This window comes from Astatotilapia calliptera, chromosome 17 (genome assembly GCF_900246225.1).
Source record: "Astatotilapia calliptera chromosome 17, fAstCal1.2, whole genome shotgun sequence".
NCBI classification, from domain to species: domain Eukaryota; kingdom Metazoa; phylum Chordata; class Actinopteri; order Cichliformes; family Cichlidae; genus Astatotilapia; species Astatotilapia calliptera.
The window spans coordinates 31,162,776-31,186,608 of record NC_039318.1 but is presented as its reverse complement, the minus strand read 5'-3'; the positions used below and the strand labels follow the sequence as shown (position 1 = coordinate 31,186,608).

The 23,833-nt window shown below is 40.0% G+C and overlaps 1 long non-coding RNA gene across 1 annotated transcript; it reads right to left on the bottom strand.

The window, feature by feature from the left end:
- Positions 1 to 1,478: 1,478 nt before the first annotated feature.
- LOC113009651 (uncharacterized) lies at positions 1,479 to 1,861 on the bottom strand. The gene is made up of 2 exons (XR_003270227.1): positions 1,692 to 1,861; positions 1,479 to 1,612 (listed from the first exon to the last, which is right to left on the bottom strand). It is a non-coding gene; the product is annotated as an uncharacterized LOC113009651 (long non-coding RNA).
- Between the last annotated feature and the right edge of the window lie 21,972 nt (positions 1,862 to 23,833).

The window sequence follows — 23,833 nt, the reverse complement described above, 5'->3', positions numbered from 1 at the left end:
AGTCAGGATACACAAAGGTTACATTCACACTGCAGGCGAAAGCGCATCAAATCCGACTTTTTTGACCCTATGCGACCCATATCCAATCGTGGTATAACAGTGTGAACAGCACAAATCCGATATTTTCAAATCCGATCTGGGTCACTTTCGTATGTGGTACTGAATCCAATACGTATCTGATGTTTTAGAAAGCGACTGCTGTTTGAATGGTCATGTCGATTTAAATCCGTCTTTTACGTCACCGGCACAAGACAGACGCCAATTATCAGCACCGGAGAAGCGCATGATAAGACATCGCGAACGCTTCCTAGCCATCCAGTGAAACTGTTGGGAAGACAACGTTGGAGAAATGTGAACATTTTATTTGTACTGTAAAATCTGCAGATTCTGACAGAAATCTGCAACTATCCTTTGAAGCACCACTCCTCTCTAAAACAGCAACAAGGATAATTATTAGGCCATATGTAAATAACAAAATGTATATCCTGTATATAAATTATGGCTGTAGCTTCAGTGTCTGAGAAGTGAATCTAATGTAGAAGAGTCTCAAATGTGCATTCAGCACGTGGCGACTCCTCTGGTTGCAAAAAGAAGTCAGATTATATATGAGAAAACGATTCTACTTCTCTCTTGATTTACTACCTCAGTTAACACTCCTATTACGAGCTTATATTCTCAATCAGTAGTTTCCAATAATCTTGAAGATATCATTGCATACATTTTGTCAAATATGGCTTCATCTAGAGGAACACAGGACCTTTTTGCTAAAGCATATAGTTAGGGCTGGACCAGGTGACCCTGAATCCTCCCTTAGTTATGCTGCAATAGACGTAGGCTGCCGGGGATTCCCATGATGCATTGAGTTTTTCCTTTCCAGTCACCTTTCTCACTCACTATGTGTTAATAGACCTCTCTGCACTGAATCATATCTGTTATTAACCTCTGTCTCTCTTCCACAGCATGTCTTTTATCCTGTTTTCCTTCTCTTACCCCAACTGGTCGCAGCAGATGGCCCCGCCCCTCCCTGAGCCTGGTTCTGCCGGAGGTTTCTTCCTGTTAAAAGGGAGTTTTTCCTTCCCACTGTCGCCAAAGTGCTTGCTCATAGGGGGTCATATGATTGTTGGGTTTTTCTCTGTATCTATGAAGCGCCTTGAGGCGACTTTTGTTGTGATTTGGCGCTATATAAATAAAATTGAAATGAATTGAATTGAATTGAATTGAATTGAATTGAATTGAGGTAGTGGTCTGCGGTGCCACTGCAGGGGAGATGGACTCACCTGCGCTGCATCTGCAATCATGCCTCGCCAGCTTAAAAGTCTGTGATGTCATTAGAATGTTGTTGTTGGTAATGTGTTCCGCTGTCAGCTTTAAAGCTGCAGCCGAGGCTTTGTACAGCAACCGTGGGAGAAAATAAAGTATACTGAAAAGCATTGGCACGTTGTCACGGAGGAGCAGGGAGGACTCGTGACAGACTGAAATCTCAGAAAAACAGGTTTATTTACACACTCCAGGTGCACTATATACAGGTGAAGGAGAAGGGGGCCAGGGTTCCCAGGGGTGCAGAGCGGGGTCGGGAAAAGCGTCCAGAGTCTCCAAACCAAACACGAGAAATCTGCATACAGAGAACAAGGGTTAGCACGGAACTTTCACGGACAGAGCTCAAAACTGGCTGAGGCTAAAGTAGCACTGACGAGCGTTATTCAATAGTCCAGCGGCGAGGTGCTCTCAGTCACTGCCTTAAGTAGCGGGAGCAAACAAGGTGAGGAGCCACAGGTGATTGCCTACAGGTGGTGGAGGCCGGGAGCTCACAATGAGCTCCGCCCAGGCAGCGAGCAGAGAGAGAGGAGAGAGAGAAAAGACAAAACATAACATGTAGCCACACAGGGCCAGCCGAGCAGGCACGGGGACCATGACACACGTGGATTGGTCTGCCATGGAGTTATTACAATGACATTATTATCGACCAAAGCATCTGCACAAATAGCATGCTAACACTAAGCTACCCAAGAACCCAGAGTGATGTTAAAGCTTAGCTCTAAAGCCCAGCAGCAAGACCATGAACTTCAACAGGTAACTGGGGTTTAACTGGGGCAAGTGAGGCCTGCAGTTTTTCTTTAAATGTTGTTTTAGGTTCATTTATGATCTCCTGGATGAGCCGCTGAAGCACTCTTGGAGTAATTTTGGTAGGTTAGCCATTCCTGGGAAGGTTCATTGCTGTTCCAAGCTTTCTCCATCTGTGGATAATGGCTCTCACTGTGGTTTACTGGAGTCCCAAAGACTTAGTAATGGCTCTGTAACCCTTTCTAGACTGACAGAGGTCAGTGACTTTGTTTCAAAGGTGTTCTTGATTTTCTTGTGTATTTCATTTTGAGATTTTTTACTCTACTTCACTTTCTCAGAAAGGTTCTATTGAAGTGATTACTTGATTCAATAGGTCTGCCAGTAATCGGGCCTGGTTGTGGCTAGTGAAATTGAACTCAGCTTTCCAAAAATGTGGCTAATCACAATTAATTTATCATTTAACAAGAGGGGTAATTACTTTTTTACATGGGTCAAGGTAGGTTTTGATAACTTTTTCCCCCTTACTAAAATAAGTAATCATTTAACCCCTTCCTTTTTCTTTTATTTCCTTAGGTTATCTTTGTCAAATGTTAAAATCAGTTTGATGTGAAATATTTAAGCGTAACAATTATGCAATCAGGAAGATGACAAGCACTTTTTCACAGCGTTGTCCAAACAGAAACAGAACTGCTGTGAATTCAGTTCTGGTAAAAACTGTTACCCATCCCACTTCAAACACATGACAGAGCCTGGCAGGAAATTCTTATATTACTCAACAATAACATTCATTAGTGATGAAATTATTACCCTGATGCAGTTTATATTGGCTAGCTGAACCTCTCACATGGCCAAGAGAAAGTAAAATGACAAAAGAAGGGGGTATAATATAAGGGGGTATAAGTCAGAGGCATTAAGGTATTATCACACGCTAATTTGGACTCATTTCACTAAATCCTGCTTTATGCAGTTCAGTCTAGGACATTGCTCAGCCTCTTATAAGGACGTTTAATCCAGGCTGAAGGTGATGGCCTGTGACACTAATAACCAGCCACCTAGTGACACCGACTACCACTCCAGAAAAAAAAGTACTAACGCTTGTTCTGAAATTCACACTGCATGTTGTTCTCATATGCCAGTAATGTGTAAGTCATGAATGAGATCACTTAATTTGATTTCCAGGACAAATTACGTTTTAAACAGCCATTCTCCTCAGTGGATGAAAGCCTATTAGCAAACAAAAGACCTCCATCTAACTACCCTGAGATGGACCCATGGGTGGAGATGTGCAATCAGGGTAATGATCCCTTTGGGGTGACAAGGAACTGATGGCCAGAAATATGAAAGTTATAATTTCCATCATGCATATCCCTTTAGTCTTACTTAATGTGGGGAATGTTTTCTTCTAGGTTGGGTTTGCAGCAAGGACTCCACGCCTAAGGACTATACAGCACAGTCAGTGACATATCAGTAACATGCAGCATAGTCTGCTCCTTTACAAAAAAAAAATTTGCTGCCAGTGTGCTTTTTAACAACAGCTCAACTATCTTTTTTTCTTGGATATTGTCTATTGTTACAAGACAAAATCTGTCCTTAATCAGCAATGTGCTCCATGGGGTGGTTCAATGGTACTTTTCATGATGAAATTGTATGCTCGATGGTAAAACCTCAAGCCAGAAACGATAAACATCACAAACATATGTTTGTTTGCTTGCCAGTCAGGACCTAAACATGTGGTTGCGGTGTGGTGAATTGGTGATACTGAGATGTAGAAAGCCCGATGCCTGTCAGGAATGGATTAGTTACAGATTTCCTTCTCTTCCCTCCTTTTTCAATATTGCACACTCACTGGCCGATGGTCACTAAAACTACTATTGAGGGCATGTGTGAAACCTTTCTTTGGCCAGTGTCAGTCCACTCACATGACAGTTCTGAACTCTGACGTTTGATTCTCACCCTTTAGTCCGTCGACCTGTGAAATGCGAGTCCCATGGGAGTGTTGTAAAAAGCAAATGGGAGGACTGTTCTTACAAGAAAATGTTGCAGTGGGACCATGAACATCACAGACTCTTCACAAACCTCAATGACCTCACAGTAGTTTGATCAAATTTCTGCTCCTTCACAGTCTCTTGCGCTGTTTTCATATATTGCAGTCCTGAAGCTTATTAGACTTTACCTGATGAAACTGTGTTCAAGAATGGAAGTGTCCACATAAATCAGATCCGACTCTACATGGGCTTTTACCTGCCATCTCCTTAGTACAAAGCCTGTGTAATGTTTGAGCCCCAGTGACAATAAAGCAGGTAACTGTCCGGAGAATTCAGAGTGGAAGTGGGTGTCATGTGTCCTACCTCCTGCACGGTATGACCAGGCACTACCCTTCACCTAAATAAAGCAGGGCAGCACACAGCTGCCTGTTGTGAGAAAGGGCATATCAGGGCAGGATTTTCCCAAAAGTATGTGGTCTCTTATTGAGATTTTAATGTGCTTGATTTCCTTTTGAATCTAGTTTTTATGCTAATCTAAGTTACTGCTGGCAGTAGAATTGGCTTTTATTTCTAACTCTCAGCAGGAAAGCAAGTTGGAGTATTTCTCATTCCTTCTCATAACTGTCTGTCCTCTCATATCTCCACCTTTTCCTTTATTTTTCATTTCTCCTCCTCCCTCTCTGTGCTTAGATACCTTTACTCAAAAGGATCTGATCATCATCCTAATCTGATCAACAGTCTAAGCTTGTCTTCGGTGTTATCTTAGTGTACTTGTGCGTATGCATGCACGCTTTCTCAGTTCTTGCGTATTTTGCACGCTGCATACTCTTACAGTTTGTACATGCACACAGACATCACTGTGGATTATCTGCGTAGGTGTCTGCATCTACGTGGGCTAGTTCTGACAAAGGCAGCGAGGCACGTGTGAGGCCAGATCATGCCGTCTTACCCACCCACCCTATTCTCCCACGCCTGACTGGGAGTGTGGGAATGTGTCATTTGATATCACCTCCAGCAGGATCTGTGAGGACAGGGCAATGCAGCAGGAGCGGGGCGAGTCTTGATCTGATCAGCCCAGCTATGCAGATTTGGTTTTATAGCGTGCAACTACACTCTACTTTACATTACTATGCAGTTCACAACCTTGGAGTGGAGTTGGTTCTTGTTTTAGCAAGCTGAAACAAACAATGCCCAGCAGATGTAAGAACTTGGACTATGCATCAATTTAAATTCTTTCAGAACCGGTAACAGCTGCTCAGGGGCTGCCCCTGGAGCTGCAGTGGAAATAACCTCCTGGCTGTCCCAAGTGGACGCCATGGAGAAAACGAAAATCAGTGTCACACACTTTGCACTAAAGTCCAAGCTATACTGAAGCTGTTTTGGCAGTTTATAATGGGCCAGCACTCCATTAAGAAACGGATGCAGGTGTTTTCTTTAATATATGGAATTCCTAAAGTCCAAATCAGCACGTCATCATTTTGGTTTTTCCAGTGTATAAGTGTGTTTTACACACCCTTATTTAGAAAACTGTCCTGGTCAAAGTGCCACTAGGAAACCTTTTCCACCACAGATGTGCTGCTCTTCACGAGAAGCTTACATTACCTAAAAACAAATAATGCTTTTTCACTTTGCAGCAGGCACGTGAAACTAATTTCACACTGTGGGCCACATCTAATGAAATTCCCCTCTCAGCTTAAAGAAGTTTACCTACACATTTTAATTAATGAAAAAAATCCAGTACTGTATCTACATTGTACATCCAAACAGTGCAAATAGTTTCGATGTACAATGCCTCAGCAATGAAAAACTATTTTTTTAAATCCAATTTATTATCAAAGTGATTTTAGATTCAAAAAGAAGCCAAAAGATTTGTGTATATATATTGTATAATGTGACAACCAGTGTTGGTCAAGTTACTTGAAAAACGTAATTAGTAACTAATTACTCATTACTTCTCAAAAAAGTAATCCTGTTACTTTACTGATTACTTATTTTCAAAACTAATTAGTTACTTAGTTACTTTTAAAAAAAAAAGAAAAAGATACACAACCTGAATACGTAATAAAGCAATAGACCTTTCACCCCAATTCTATTTTTATGCATAATCCATCATATAAAATGTAAAAAAAAAAAAATGGAAAGCCTCTTTTTAAAAATAGTTTTATGAGTTTTAATCTTTTAATTTTATGCACATTGCATTAAGCAAAAATTTAATTATATGCAACTGTCTTTGACTTGATGAAATTCTTTAACATTTAACCCTATTTTCTGCATATTCCAGCATATAAAATAAAATTAAATATTTTTTTGTGTTTACACTCACTCTTTTCAAATAGATGCAAGTAAAACACAGCAAAAAAGATTCAGCGGCACTAAATCCTGTAGCTCTTAAATCTATTTTCACCTGTTTAGCAGGAGTGGGAAGGGTGGAGGTTTGACCGGTGCTGCATCGGTCATGTCAGTGGGGGGATCCGGGGGGTTTCTCTGTGAATTTCACATTCCCGTGATGGCTTGCTAGGTGCTTGCTCAGATTTAAAGTTCAAGTTTTCTTCCACGCAGAGTGTGCAGCAGACGTTAATGTTTTGTCACTTTTTACTAAGTAACTAAAAGTTAAAGTAATGCAAGCACTTCCACGCTTTAAACGTTGCATTCAAAGTCAATTAAGTCATTTTGTTAGTAGACGAGGGGAAGATGAAAGGGAGCGGGAGGGAACTAGGAATGACGCAGCAATACACCAGAGAGAGAAGATAAACCTAATGTGAGCCAAAAATAGTGAGACATGATTATGAGTAAGATAGGGTGATCAAGCAAGAGACAGACAGAAATATACAATTGTATGAATTTTTCTCTTCAAGCTTTTTCTTAAAATGGGTGTTTTTGTACTCATGATGTAAAAAAAAAGGAGTATGGTAAGAATGATTAGTATTTACAAATTTCTTCTCCTTTGCTCCCAGTGAGGTTGTCAGGACCACAAATCCCAATGAGCTTTTCACAGGCGAGCACAGGAATTAAAGGGAATTAAAGAGACGGGTTACGTTATTCTTCATAAGCACACCGTTTTCTTTTTCTAACTCTAATCAGTCACATCGTTTAGATAAGCTTTCTTTAACCACTTTATTCTAAACAGCCCTAAATGGGGCAATTTCCCTTTCTCTCCTATGCTTTCTTTCCCTGTGGAGTTAAGAGAAAACACATGAAAAGGTTGACGAAAAATATATTATATTTGCATCATACAGTGCTGCACGTAACTCAGCAGATGTTCAGATGTAATCTTGCTCTGCCTTGATTTGTTCCTTGAATGCTGAATAATCCTGCATGAGAATGTTTTCTTGATGTTCTCTGACAGATTGCACATGAATATTAAAAAAACTCTCACAGACGTAGAAGGTGACTCCAGTAGGAAATCATGTAAACTAAGTGTGCAGCCACCCAGCCCTTATCTTGATAAATCACGCAGCCTTTACAAAACTAAGAATCAGAGTCAAGAGTATGAGCCCACAATCATTCCTGAAGTTCTGGCTAAGGTCAACACATTATGAGCAACTTTTTCCAATGTTATACACACAACTGTTCAAACTGTCAGAAATGAACAGTGTTGTTGAAATAAGCTGATGAATTTCACACCCTGGTCTCTTGCCAGTGTGCCAAAGCCCTGCAGACATGGCCGCATATTGCACGCATGGATGTGCTGTAGTAAGCACAGCCATTTCTTTCCAGTGGCCATTTGTAGTGGAAGCTATCATTATAGGTCACAGTAATTCAGCAGTGGCAGCTGATAGGATGTCAGAACTAACTTTAACCAATTAGCTCTAAATGCAAAGCAGAGCTGGGACTGTTGAGATTGAGATTTTTTCACTGTGTGTGTACAACTATTGTTCAATCCATTTTGACCTCATAATGCAGATAGATGAAAGGTTGAGATTATAGATTCTTGGCAATCCATCCAAGTGTTGTTGAGACATTTCACGCAAAAGTACAATGTCAGGTCTACACCTGCGTTATTCCTTCTGTATCTGCAAGTATGCGAGGGTCCATTTCACTCCGAGTGAAACAAGTCTTGCCATCAGATGTTTAACACAAGGTTTGATATAGACATCTGGGTACCCTCCAATTTGACTGCATGATCCTGTTCAGTGCATTTCAGGGCACTGACCACATATCGTTAGCTTCATAGCATAAGTGCCTAAGTCATTGACTTAGTCAAATGACTTAGGCAAGTATGCTATGAAGCTAACGATATGCCAACCATATGTACCAAAAATAAAAACGTCCGTAGTTGGCTTTGGCTTTGCAATGCTCACAGTATCTTAACTGTGTAACATAATGTCTGCAGTTTGTGGATAATGGTAAATGAAATCAGCTTACGCCACATAAAAACTTTTAGAGTGAGTTAAAACTTATCATGAATGCAATACTTAGAAACCAACATAACAGTTTCAGAAAACACAAGCTGCATCTATGGATACAATGCTTTTTGTAGCGTTCATCCATCTATCCAGCCATCCAGTTTCCTTATGTCCGCAGCCGGTCACTACCCTGAGCTTGTGGCCAGAGGTGAAGGCAGGAACGTAGACAGACCAGTAAATGGACTGGCTCTAATATAGAACCTTTCTACTCTAGCACTTTTTTCAATGCTGAAGCGCTTTTTACCCATCATTCACACACATTCACAACTTGGGGTTCAGTATCTTGCACAGTCTTCAATGCAGACTGAAGGAGCCAAGGATTGAACCACCAACTTTCCAATTAGCAGATGATAAGTAGCTCTACCTCCTAGGCTACAGTCGACAGCTTCACGTTTACGATCACCTATCTCTTTCTGTCAATCTCTGACTCCACTCCCTAGCCACTCTTGAACAGGACCCGGAGATACTTGGGGACACCTGGAACAATAACTCCTTCCATACCCAGAGGGGCTACTTCATCCTTTTCTGGAAAAGTACTGTAACCTCAGAAATTAGATTTAGCACCTCCAAGTCAGTTGTTTCACTGCAAACCACCCGTGTGAGCTGGAGATTACCTACTGATGAAGCCAACAGAACCACACCTTCCACAAAAAGCAAAGGGGTGATCATGAGCTCAGGAAACCGGAAACCCTCCACCACTTGGCTGTGCCTAGAAATTTTGTCCAGGAACATACTTCATTTATTTACAACCAAAAAAAGTTGTAGAAAAGTCATCTGTTTGAACAGACTCTAACATGTTTGGGGTAAAAATACGATACACTACATGTGTATAGTCACTAAAGAATTGGGAACAAATCTGGAAGGCCTAGCAAGATTTTCTTAAAAGTAAATCTAATGGTAATATATACATTAATTCATTTAATATTTTATCTTGGACCAATGAATGAACCTGGTTAGAAACTTTAATTTCTTTGAAGAAAAAACGATTCATTTAATCCTTCCATGTTTTGCAACAAGGCAATAAAGCTGGTATGAAACCTCTTCAGTCATTAAAATTGGAAACACTGAACTGTGCTTTAGTGCTCTCTGAACAACCATGAGCAAAATCCTCCAGTTCACAGTCTCATCCAGGCTATGAATCATTCTTCTGTTTTTTTTAGTAATATACAAGCAGTTAAGAATTGTCTTTACAACTGTATTTCTCCCAGATACACATTAACGTGTAACTACTCCAACACAAACACTCAGAAGTCAGAGGACAACCTGGACTTGCCCTTTGATCGGATATATTTTGACAGGTTGACAGTGTTGATGTAGCGGATTAATTCGTTTGGAATAAACTGACTGCAGCGGATGTTCTCTTTTCTCTATCTGAATGTGTTGAACTCTTATAAGAGATCAGGGAGCCATGCAAGCTTTATGCTCCTCCAAATAACTATTTCAGTGAGAAAAGGGAGGGCATGGCGGTCGACTTATCCTGCGCATTTGCTCAAACCATAGCGAGGTACTGATAAGAGTTTGCAGGGGTGTTAGGGATCAGTCATGGTATTGTTTTGTATTGTGTTGCTACAGAGTGGTTATATTTTATCATTGCAAACATCTACAATATTCACATTTGTTTCTCCCTGTGTGGCCTTACCCAAACCAACTGCACATGATCCCATCTGTTGTTCCGCTCAGTTCCTTCTGCTCAATAGAATGCCACCAATTCAGTGTTTTCGTGTTTCATTTATGATGATGAATGATTTTTTTTCTCATTCTCTCTTTTTTCCCTTCCCCTAACTGGACCGAGTCCACTTCCTCTGCAGAACAGTTCTTTTTAAAGGACCACGCACACAAATGGATGTCAGGTTTTTCCAGATGCTCCAGCACAAAGGCACCATTCTTGGAAAATCTCCCCTCATACTTAATTCAATTAGACACTGAACTGTTCCTGCTTCTCAGCCCTTTTGTTTTTTGTCATCTCTACCCTCTTCACCGGCAGTTAAAGTAATTTGGGTTTATAGCCTAGCCGAGTGATGGTCAGCTTTTCTGAATTAAGTTTAACGGTAAGAGACTGTAAATTTCACATGTGAAAGATGACAAAGAATGCATAGAGAATAGACTTTTAAACTGTGGTTGGAGTCTGGTGGGATATCTCTGTATATGTCTGGATTATAGGGAAGGATCCATCTAATTAGCTCTAGGAAGACTTGTAGTAAGTCAAATTTATTTATTAAGAGCTTTTCACAGACAGGTGGGACAAAGCGTTAAAATAAACAAGAACATTAGGTATAGACAATACAAAAGATGAAATAAAACAGTAAAATTAATAGGTAGTTTTAAAAAGCAGTTAAAAACTTTTCTGTCTAAACAGGCTTTCTGTTGAGAATTTTTCAAATTGATTTATTTTATTTTAAAAGTATCCACAGAGTCAACCAAACATAGTTGTAGTGGTTCACTGTTCCACAGCCTTGGTACCACAGACCGAAAGACAACAACTAACAACTAACAAACTCTGAGTGTGTGAACGGAGACAACGAGCAGCAGTGTATTTTGTGAGAATAGCCAAGATAGATAATCTAGAGCAGGGGTGCCCAATCCAGGTCCTCGAGAGCTACCGTCCTGCAGCTTTTAGATGCATCCCTACTCCAACACAGCTGAATCAAATGGTTTGATCTCTTCAGCATGCCATCATGTTTGGCAAAGGCCTGATAACAAGCCATTCATTTGATTCAGGTGTGTGGGAACAAGGATGCATCTAAAAGCTGCAGGACGGTAGCTCTCGAGGACCGGGATTGGGCACCCCTGATCTAGAGCCTGGCCATTTAGTGCTCTGTATGTTAAAAGAAGAATTTTTTAAAAAAAAAGCTAAAATCTATTGGGAGCCAATAGGAAGAATATAAAATTGCAGTAATGTGAGCTCGCTTGCTAGAACGTGTTAGTAGTCTGGCCGAAACATTTTGTATAGCTTGGAGGCAAGAAAGAGATGATTTGTCCAAGCTGGTAAACAGGACATTACAATAATCTAAACACGATGACAGAAGTGCATGAACAATTTCTTTTCCAGTTCAGCTTAGGAGACCATGTGTCGCAAGTTAGAAATGTTCCTTAAATGAAAGAAACAGGAACGAGACAAAGGTTTTACAAGCAAGTCAAGGCCCAGAGAAGAATCATATATCACTCCCAAGATTTTGAATGTTTGACTTAGCAGTTGGACAGAAAGAAGCAGGAACCTGACTGATTTTAGAATGTAGTTCAGGAGGAGCTATAATCATGGTCTCAGTCTAGGTTTTTAAAACAAGGTCATTGTCACAGAGCCAATCCAGCTGATGAGGCTTAAAATACATATGCAGCTGAATGTCATCAGCATAGAAATGATTTCACTTCTAGTTAAAAACCAGTGACCAGTTTAAAGTAAAATGACTCCACTCTGTGGCAATCCTATCAACATGTAATCTTCCAAGCCATTAACATTAAATAGGCATGGCTCATCTTTAAACTGAAGCTTCATCGGATGTGCATGGGCTTTTGGAAGACTGGGGAAAAAATTCCCTGATCAAATGAGTCTCAATTTTGCAAAAAAAAAAAAAAAGAAGGAAAAAAAAGTAGAAGAAGCATGGATCCATCCTGACTTGTATCAACATTTCACACTGGTGGTGTAATGATGTGTGGGATATTTTCTTGTCCAGCCCTTGACCACATTGTACCAATCTTCTGATGGCTACTTCCAGCAAAATAATCCACCGTGTCACAAAGCTCAGATAATCTCAAAGTGGTTTCTTGAGCATGATACTGAGTTTGATTTTCTCAAATGGCCTCCACAGTCACCAGATCTCACTCCAATAGAAAACCTTTGATATGTGGAATAGTAGATTCCCATAATGGATGTGCAGCCAACAAATCTGCAGCAACTGTTGATGTCAATATAGACCAAAATCTCTGAGGAATGCTTCCAGTACCTTGTTGAATTTATGCCATGATGAATTAAGGCAGTCCTGAAGGAAAAAGGTCTCCAGTCTTTGGGATCTGGTGGAACAGCAAGTTCCCATAATGGATGTGTAAACAAATCTGCAGCAACTGTGCGACCAGGCGAAAAATCAGACCAAGACTAGGCCATTTGACCCACTTTGGTAATAAAAAAAATGTCTGTTAATTGTTGACTAAGAATTGACTAAGATCAGTAAGAGAGAAATATGTTGTGAGTGGCTTAAAAATGAATATTTAGGCAACACTAGCATGTTCAGGTCACAGCTGTTCTTTACATAAACACAATTTAATGTTATTGAGATGGCTTTATGGGCTTAGGTGATGTCAAAGTCAATTTGTTTTTCATACCTTTCAAAAAAGTAACATGAACCAACTGTTGCCATGTAGGTATGAAATCAAGCTAAAACCAACAGTATATTTTGGCAGTCAGAGCAAGTGTACATGCTTTGTGGTTAAATGGCTCACAGAAGCTCATAAGTCCTCTAAAACCCTGCAGTGCACTCTCAAAAACAATATGAGTGGATGGTTGTGGTGTTATGCGGACAACACAAAGTCAGAATAACAAAGTAATTCAGCTACTTTTGTAAATGATTGTGCAAATCTCAGCAAATATAAATGATATCTTATTGCACACACTTTAACTCATGTCAGGACACGACTTTTCATGTCAATGAAATGCATGTCTTCGTAAACCCTTTCTCATAAGTCTTAATGCTCTTCTTGAACATTTATTTGCAGTCAAATTAAACAAATGAGATACATGAATGAAGCTTAGTCACTCTGTGCTTATGCTAAGCTAAGCTAATTCTAGCCTTGCCCTAGCTTCTGGTTTACCTTGCTGACCAGAGTTTCGATTTTCAAAACATTCCTTCATGAGTTGTTACATTGTAGTGAAGACGTGAAGCTGAAGGAAAGTAAGTATGATGATAAACAAAGATAACAAGTGAGAGTAAAGCTGGAATGAACAGAGTGGGACTAGCTAAACACTAGCAAGATATATTTTCTACAGGCTCGACTGATTGTGTAGACAGAGAATAACAGCATGAAATATGTGCCATATCCAATTTTAGCAGGGTATAATGTGCTTGTAAGCTTACGTCTGTGATACGCTGTGTTCACTGCATCATTCCATGTTTGGCACTGATCACCACCTGCACTCATGTATATATCATGTATATATCTATCCACTTAGCACTTTTAATTCTTATTCTTATTTTTATATTTTTATGACAGTATGTTTGCACTGAAGCACTGCAGCAATTTCCTAATGTTGTAAACCTGCTCAACATTTGGCAATAAAACCCTTTCTGATTCTGATTCTGATAAATAGTGCTTTTACTTTCCTCAACACATTATCTAATTGTCCAAGCATGGCCACATGTGAGATACTGTGGAGATAATTTGGCATATGGCGATATCAGCAAGTCATATGTAAACAGTATGTCATTCCTTTGTAAAACAAAGGGGAGAGTTAAGGGAATGGAGCATGGAGCTTTAAAGAGAGGAGGGGGAAGCAGTAAGGAAGTAAAAAAGATGAAGGGGGTTTAGGGCAGAAAGAAGCAGAATATTTAAGAGGATTGGAAAACAACGACAGTCCCTCCAAGGTCTTCAATAACCTCTATCAGGACAGGAAGCTACTCCATCAATCACTGTGAAGACAACTTTCTTTTACTTTCTTCCTCGGGCACTAAACCCAACAGACGCAGCAGCGCAGCTGCTCCAAAGTGGCCTGCCTGCTATTTTCATTCCTATCTCTCCGTGAGCACACACATTTTGCAAATACACACATACAGCTGGGATTTAGTCGGTAATTACAGGACTACGGGCAGACTCCAAACCAGTTACACCGCCGAGAAACTGATTGATGTAAAAGAGTGAGGCTGATGGCAATGAAAGGACACAGGATGCGAAACCTCAGCACTGTAACTCTTAAGATCTGTGTGTGTGTGTGTGTGTGAGAGAGAGAGAGAGAGAGTGAGAGAGAGAGTGAAAACCACCTTAAACATTTCCAACATACAACACATTTTACAGAAAAGTAAAAACTATATTCAACATTGTAAAGAGAGTTGTTTTTTTTTAAAATACGCTCATTGCTAGCCTGGCATTAAGACTGAAATACAGAGCCTGAGAAATGCAGTGGTGCAAACTGTTTAAAAAAATACCTCCAACTTTATTCCAGTGTTGTTTTGTGGCAAATCCATGTGCAGAACACAACCAGTCAATTGAATCAAGTGGACATAAGGCGAAAATCTGCGTCTACCTGACCCTATCGCAAGTATTTCGTACCCTGAATGCATTAATGCTTAAAGTCTTCTTACCATAGTTAGGCTGCTAGAACTGTAGTTAAAAATAATGTATAAATTCTAAGAAATGTGAGCATGTAAATGCAGGTAAGATCAAAAGTTGTTGACATTAGATTATTTGTTAAATATTTAAATAAATAGTAAAGGGTAATGTGTTAACTGAAAAAATAATACTGCATATAGACAACAGAGAGTATAAAACATTGATGTAGCTTCGGGTGACCATATTTTGATTTCCAAAAAAAGAGGACATTTGGCCCAGTCATGAAGAATTTTAATAATACTGTTTGTTTCAAGAAAATTTTAACATATTTAAAAGATGCCTTCTTTGTGCGGTTAATGAATGGTGAAATAGAAAATGTCATATAGGCTTTTACAAGTCAACAAGTGCAAAAAAAAAACCTTAAAAACCACTGGAATTAAATAATGTTACAGAAATAATGCCTCATCCGTATAAGAAAAATTATAGTGAGGTACCAGTGAGGTATTGTGCAATAGTTTCTGCTGTCTCATTTGGCGTTTCTAACCTCAATTAATTTTGTTTGCGCACCACCATTCTTCCAGTATGATTGGGAATATTTTCCCTGTTCCATGGTTACTTAAGTCTGAGAAATGCCACAGTTCTGGATTTCATTAAGAGCTTCAAGAGTGACTTCCACTGAATGTAGCACTATCACACCATTGACAATAGCTTCAGTCTTGGTGTAGTGATGTTCGATTCGTGAACGAATCGTTCAATACTTGAGAATCACTTTACTGATTCGAGAATCATGATTCACAAGCGCAACTGACTCATCCCTGTTGCTGTTAACAATCTAATTCCATTAGTAGAAATATATCTAGCTTATAATTAAAATTGTGGGGGGAAAAACAACAGCCAGTTTCTTAACAAAAACATTTCTGCTCTGAACTGGAAGAAAAACCCCTGAGTAGAAGCTCACATCAAGACAATAGCTCCTCGGTTCACAGGAGCATCGCTCAGCTAACATGCTAATAGCACATTTGAGTTACTCATCCCCTCCCTCCTGTGCTGAATCGTAGCGTAAGCGAATCACTCAGGACTCACTCACCCCCTCCCTCCTGGCTCACAGCTTCTTCTTCTTCTTGGTTGGCAACCAATGTTAAGGCGCATTACCGCCCCCTGGCTGACAGCGCAGTGGACATTTAGATGAGAAAATATATATTTGACACATTTAAGGAAAATACTAATAAAATAAAATAAAAATAAATAAATGTTCCCTTTAGAATTTTTTTGCTCTTTTTAGCTGTATAAAATAGTTGTTTTCTTTTACAATCATTCATCTTTTCAGCGCACCACTCCATGCTCTGTCCCATCTGTGAGCGCGGAACAACCAGTTACAACACAGCAGTTCGGGGATGATGTTGCACATATGGCTCCTCTGTAGGCCTATAAGCAACCCGGACATTTTCATCCATCTCGAAAATCCCCCCGGATGCCCTGGACAGAATGTGAAAAGTGGACATGTCCGGGGAAAAGAGGACGGTTGGTCACCCTAATGTAGCTTCCACATCAGAGAAATGAAGAAAATGTGGAAGTATCTTAAACCTGCATTAAATAGCAATAGCTGTGGTTCCAAAAAGACTTCCAGTCCTATATAAGTCAGCGGGTTTAATATCCCGACAGTTTAGGTCATATTGAATACAAAATCAAATTGATTTTGTAAACCTTTGCCATACTATGTTTCAACAAGGAGGCTGATACCTGGTATGGTCATTCGCTAACAACTTATAGAAAACAAGTTGTTATCCAGTGTGCAAGTTGTTTCACATCCAGGCGCTCCCCCCTTCACATCTGGATTTCTTAAAAAACAACATGGGATCTTATTCAAAATGAGACTTCCAAAATCAGTGAGTGAGTTCCCTATAGCTATGTCTATTGATGCTAGCGGCTTCCTACCGTTTCCAACAAGCTATATGCTAAGCTAAGCTAACCATCGCCTAACTCTGACTTCCTAAAAAAAAGGTGTCCTAAAAACACTTGTATTGATTTCGTTTTTACTCACATTTTGGTAAATCCATAAAGGTCCCTAAACTTAAAAACATTACTATAGAACATACTAAAAGCTTGCATAAACAACAACTTATCTGGTCATCTCTTAGCTTCATATGTAATGTTAAGGCACGAGAAATTATATATATATTCAGGTAGACCTAATGTTTCTGCTAAACACTGGTTGCAGTGCTGCAGTCTGGAACAAGCTATTGAGCCCTCTTTCTTTTTCTCTCTTAACCAGTGGAGAGACACCATTAAAAATAATGAGCTTTCCTCTGTTTCTCTGTGCCTTGCAGTCAGTGAGAGTCTTCTGCTCTGGCACAGAGTCCACAGTGTAGGGAAGAGGTTTAACAGGTTTTTTTTTTTTTTATCTTAACTTTTACAATGTGAGAAAAATTCCCGGTTGTAGCAAGTAACCCATTAAGGGCTCATGTGGAGGCAGTTTACCACAATCCCGCTGGTGTGCCGGAGTGTGTAAAAAGTTGGGTCACAAACAGGGCAGGAAATTAACTTTTTCCATTGGCTGGACGTGGTACCTGGTCATATCCAAAAGTTAGCAACAGGCACTTCTTATATTTTAGCAGCCAGATGTTTTATAGCTTTTTATTTTATCTTAAAAAAAAGAGATATGTTGGAGCTGTGCTTTTTTCAGCTAGAAATGGAATTGGTCTAATGGTTATAAGATTAATTTTTCCACACAAAAAAGGGATTTCCTTAAACTCTAACTGGCACAGCAGGTTTGCTGTTTTTCACTGCTGCCTGAGCCGCACTCAAACCTGGCATCAGTGCTGCTCTACACATCTGCATCACATCATTTTAATAAAAAGGAATGATATGAAATTTATACACTACTTTGAGACCGCCATTCTCATTTAGACACAACACACTACGCATTGTGGACTGACATTACACCTTTCATCATCATTGTTTTGTCCTATGAAGTGGTAGCACATCTAACATGTGCTACCAGTACCGTTCCTGCAGCACGGCAGCATTAACTTATCCCATAATCAATCTTGTTTCACTCATTCATTCCCCTCCGTTCCACTTGTCAATACCACAGCTGCAGTTACTGGGTCAGTTCATTTTCCACATGGAGGCATCTCACATGTGGGACACTGGAAAACACTAAAATGGGTGACATGGCAGCCTCTGGGCAGCAAAGAGGTTGTGTGGTGTTACTGTTGAATGGCATGGTAGCATAATAAAAGGGCATGGCCATGTGCGTTTTTTAAAATTAAAAGAAAGGAAACATGCCCTGTTAGCTCGTGTACCAGTCCAAGAAATATTTTTGGAGGAAAAACCCTAAACCAAATAATCTGAAAACATTCTCTTTTAATGACACTGTGTCAATCACAATCTGAATTTTGGGGGGTTTTTTTGCAGGAAGTGTCCAAAAACGTACCAGAAGGATAACAAGCATTCGCTTTTTGATACTTCTATGTCAGCTCTTAAGTTACTGATACTATGGCAGGGCTGGTATAATGGCCAATATTAGCTATTTGCCAATATATCAGTATGAACATTTATAACAGACGATAAATGAAAATTCAAAAACTAAAGAGGAAAAAAACCTTGGTCAACTATGTTGAATAGTTTTGCTGCTATAGGGCAAGCAGCTGCAAGCAGAGTCAGGCATGGCTTAAATCAGTAATACACAACTTTTTTGCCAATAACAGAAGATGCTTTTTAAAACTACATCTTAAATAACAGCGTCAAAAAGAAAAGATTGGCCCACATACCAAATTTTTAAACCACTTTTTAAAGGTCTTTGTTTTGACAACAGCTTCCTTCGTGTTAGTTTCATTTCCCGCAAAATGACTAGAATCCAATCCAAGAAGCGCCACTGAACTCAGTGCATCATTTGAATAAACAAATACCTTAAATGTAAGTGTATGAGCAGGTTCACAGCAATGATGGGAATGTTTTCTTTTATTAGGAAGAGTCAAAACATATTTTGACACAGTAACAATAGCAGCGTTGCTCGTCCTTATCCCACCTCCCATGACAATGATCAGCCTCCAGTCTGGAGAATACTCCGCAGTGGTTACTGCATTAACACGGTAGACAGGACTTAGAAACAACAACAACACACACAGAGACAGAAACAGAGACTGACACAGAGACAGAGCAGATCAAAACAAACACAGGTCCACCTGCATATCAGTGTCTGTCTAACTACACTGTGCACCACCTGTCAGTCAACTGAGTGAGGGACAGGCAGTTTAGAGAGGTCAAATGTGTTTATATGTTCAATCAGTGTGTGTGGGCATGTTTTGTATTTGTCAAACCAGAAACAGCAGTGTGCACTTCAAAAATTGCCCTTAATTTCACCATTAGTCATATATAGCATTTCATTGTTTTGCATTAGATTGCTAAGTGATTTTGCCTGCTTGCTTTCCTTACTTCTTCCATTGTTCATCCAGCATTCCTTCCTTTTGTCATATAAGGCTTCCTCCTCCTCAGTAACTACAGGAGCCTCCAAACCACTACCAGAAATGGCATAAACATATATTATTGACGACTGAGTAAGAAACAACCAAATTTCACCAGGTAATGAAAAACTAGGAAAATTAAGAGTGATATACAGTGCTTCCTCATTTGATGGTGTCTTTCACAGCCTTTCCTCCATCTCTCTTTGTGAGGGGGAAAACGTCAGACCATATCAGTGCTAAATGTCTCTCATAACTTCCTTGTCATTCTCAGGCCTTTCAGCTAGTGAGATGTGCAGTAAATTTGTCATCTTTGTTGCTGAAGTGGGTCAACATTTCTCCACAGCCGGCTGGATTGCGAATTAGCCCGAGAGTGAGGAGAAGTCACTCATCCCGTGTGTCAGTCACTCTTTGCCTATAATGTAGAGTGATACTACTCGGCACTGGTTTTAAACTGCAAGTGAGCTAAATGTTAGTGTAAAGCAAAACATTTCAAAGTACTCAATGTAAAAACAGTTTATTACTGTGAGCAATGATACTTCTGACGCTCAAAATATTAAAAGCAACCAAATCTCTGGTATAATAAAATATTATATTCATTTTAAATTAAGACAGCATGCTAATGCAAATATGCAATTAGTCAATCACATCAAAGCAACACAGCAGTGGATTTAGGCATGTAGACATGTTAAATACTTTGCGGTGTGCTTGTCAGTGCCAGGCAGACTAAGCATTTCAGAAACTGGTCATCTACTGGGATTTTCCCACACAACCGTGTCTAGGATTACAGCAAATGGTCTCAAAAAGGCAAAATTTCCAATGAGCTGCAGTTCTCTGGGTGAAAATGGTTGATATCAGAGGTCAGAGGAGAATGGCCACACCTTCCATACCGATTACAACCAAGGTATGCAGAACAGTGTAAGGTCACACCTTGGAGCAGATAGGCTACAGCAGCAGACCACACCGGGTGCCACTCCTGGTATCTACAAACAAGAAACTAAGGCTACAGTTGAATTGAACAGTAGAAAACTGGAAAAACAATCAGATGAATCTTAATTTCTGCTGCCACATTAGGATGGTTGGGTCAGACAAGAACATGTCCACCTCTTTATGACCACAGTGTATCTTCTAATGGTTGCTTCTAGCAGGATAGCAAAGCTCATCTCAGATTGGCGCTTTAAACATGACAGTGAGTTCATTGGAGTCAAATGACCTCTAAGGTCTCCCAGATCTCAATCCAAGAGAACACCTTTGGGATGTGGTGGAATGGGAGATTCCCATAATGGATGCGTAGCCCACAAATCTTCCACAACTGTTTGTGTCAATGTGGAGCAAAATCTCTGAGGAATGTTTCCGGCACCTTGTTGGATCAATGGAAAATTAAACGTTTAAGCTTATATCATTAGTTTAGTAGTTTTGAGATGGTTATTTTAGTTATTTTGCTCTTTGGATTTTGATTGGTGGAAGATGGATTGGATGGGTAGATCTTAAGGTTTAGCCACTGATAAGACTCTTTGTTTAAGAGTCTTGGTTTAAGACTAAAAATGACAAAATATCAATATATAACAGTGACCTAAAAACATTTGATATCCAGAGTACACCTGTGGCATTTAACAGAATGTTCAGTACTGTAGGATGTAGTCTGTGCGCTGTGCAAGCATGCAAGTTTGCCACAAAAATCTTCAACAAGTGAAGAAACTCATTAGTGCTGATGTATTTCTTTACCAGACAGTTTAGCTTACAGGCAGATATTTTATCAAGCAGTGCAGTGGTTTGATGACAGCCTGCATGTCAGAACCCACCTTTAACAACAACACCCATGCAAGCAGTCGCTTTTCGTATTACTTACAGTGATAGCTATTAAGAATAGCTTAGAGGTATGACCAGCATGAGTTATTCATGAGATTGGTTTCATATGCTGGTGTCTGTAAACATTCTCATCAAAATTCCATAAATTAGTCACATGAGGCAAAGCTGGCTCCGTTTTAATCCAGATCGAAAGCTGCCCCTTAGCAACGTAATTACACCCGAGTTTTATCCTTCATTATGCTTTTTATTGGTTCTTAAAATGGCTCTCTCACTGGTCCACCGCTCTATGTTTAAACGAGAGGGGATCATGTGAACTGGAGGGCTGGATTCAGTCACAGAAAAGGAGTGCACTGAAATCCTAAACATTATCATTAACCTTTCAGCTATGTGGGGCAGCTGCTGTTCTGTCAGATAAGATGATGAGCATACCAGTTTGGAAAATAGTAAACTGGTGAACACTTAAGGAGTCCATACTCTACAAAATAGTTTAAACCACTTTACTGTGTGACACTACACCGCTAGGAGTACCTGTGACGTTTGCTTGACTAATATGGTGTGTTTTCGCCATCTGGTGGTATCTGTTTGACAGTGTAATAAATCCATGCCAGTGTTCCAAATGGAAATATGAGTATCTTAATAGGAAACAAGCCATATGCAGATTAAATCCAATGGTGAAAAAATGGATAGCTGCATTATTTCAACACGTTGCCTTGTCAGTCTATAAATAAGAAAACGATCTAAAAGCACTGGTATTAATAGAGCACTTTTTAACTGAGTGGTCAAAGTGCTTTTTAGTGCAAGTCTGATTCACCCAACTACGCGCTCAGTGCTTTTTATTCTATGCCTAAGCACATTATATAACATTCACACACTCACATTATGATGAATCTATCAGCATTCATCACCAAGGATGCTTGGGCATGGACATGCTTGGGTAGGAGCTGGAGATTGAACCATAAATCTTTTGACTGGTATAAAACCCCCTGAGCCTCCTGAGCCCCAGCTGCCCATCAAGACTAGTCTAGGAGAGGATATCACTTACTGTGATTTAATCAATTTTTTAAAGCATCTAGATAATTTGGAAGAATACATTTCAAACCCCCATGAAAGATTTATTTATTTGCACTTCTTTAAAAAATAAATAAGAAATAAGGTAACGCTTGATAATCACAGTGACATAACATAAAGTCTGTTAAATTTAAATCTTTCTAGTTAGGAAGCATAAACATTTGCAAATCCATTTCATCAAAGTGATAACAGGTGGAGAAGCAACAAGATAAGCCCCAGAAAGGAAATGGTTTCACAGGTGGTGGCCACAGATCAGTGCTCGTTCCTTATCCTTCCTCTACTCTTGCTTATTGCTAGTGTGCTTGTCACTATTGGCAGCGTGAGATCATGTTTAGGCATGCCTCTGATGAGACAGTGGATGGTGTCCTGGGGAATCTCCTTTCAGACCTGGATGAGTGCATCCGTAAGCATCTGTGGCCCAATTTGCCTCAGCTGGATTCAGGTTTACCAAATGTGACGGTGGTTCATTAGCATCAATACATCAGTTATCCATGAGCGTCTCTTTCTGGTGCAGAGTATTGCCAACCCCATGTCACTAGCATAAGGTCTAACATGGATGTGGAGATCTGCGTGTTGCTCTAAGAATATTCTTCACCAGACCATCAGTGACCCATTGCCTAACTGGTCATGCTGGATGATCTTGCAATCAGCAAAACATTTACCACAATGTCTCCAGACTCTTTCAGGACTGTTACATGCGCTCAGTGTGAACTTGATCTTATCTGTGAAGAGAATAGGGCATCAGTGGCAGACCGGCCAGTCCCAGTGTTCTTTGGTGAAAGTCAGTTGATCTGTATGGTGCTGAGCTGTGAGCACAGGTAACTCTGCCAGATGTTGCCACCTCACCTCATACTATTGGAGTCCGTTTCTGACAGGTACACTGGAGGTCATTTTCAGGGCTCTGGCAGTGGGTTAATGCTTTTCAATGACCCTGTCCTGCTCTCCTCACTCAATGTTGGAGACTATGCTGGGAGACACTTTAAATATTCTTGTGATAGCACATATTGATATACCTTGCTGAGCAATCAGAATGGCAGTTGTGTAATCTAAATGCTACATAAGCCGGGATAAGAAGAGAACAGGGAGATGGAGTCCACCTGCAAAACAACTTTAAAACGACAACTGGGGAGAAGGGAAAAAGCAGACTCCAATCATGCCAGCAAAATGCTCCCAACAGCACAACAGAGGCTCTGGAACCTCTCTGGCTACGTTCAAACTGCAGATCTTAATGCTCAATTCCAATTTTTTGATCAAATCCGCTCTAGTGTGAACCCTCAAAGCGGCCCGCATGCGCAAAAGAAGACATCACACACAACGTGCTCTGTTTAGACCCAGACCAAACGTATTGTTTGACTGATGGCCCTTAATCTACAGACTTGTTTCGGACTTTACGTTTCCCAATGTTTCTTTAAGTTATATTGTTATTTACATATGGCCTAATAATTATCCTTATTGCTGTTTTAGAGTGGAGCGGTGCTTCAAAGGATAGTTGCAGATTTCTGTCAGAACCTGCAGATTATACAGTACAAATAAAATGTTCATGTTTCTCCAACGTTGTCTTCCCAACAGTTTCACTGGATGGCCAGGAAGCGTTCACGATGTCTTCTTGTGCCCTTCTCCAGCGCTAATTGCCGTCTGTCTTGTGTCAGTGACGTAAAAGACGGATTTAATGCGACATGACCGTTCAAACCGCAGTCGCTTTCTAAAACATCAGATACGTATCGGATTCAGTACCACATACGAAAGTGACCCAGATCGGATTTGAAAATATCGGATTTGTGCTGTT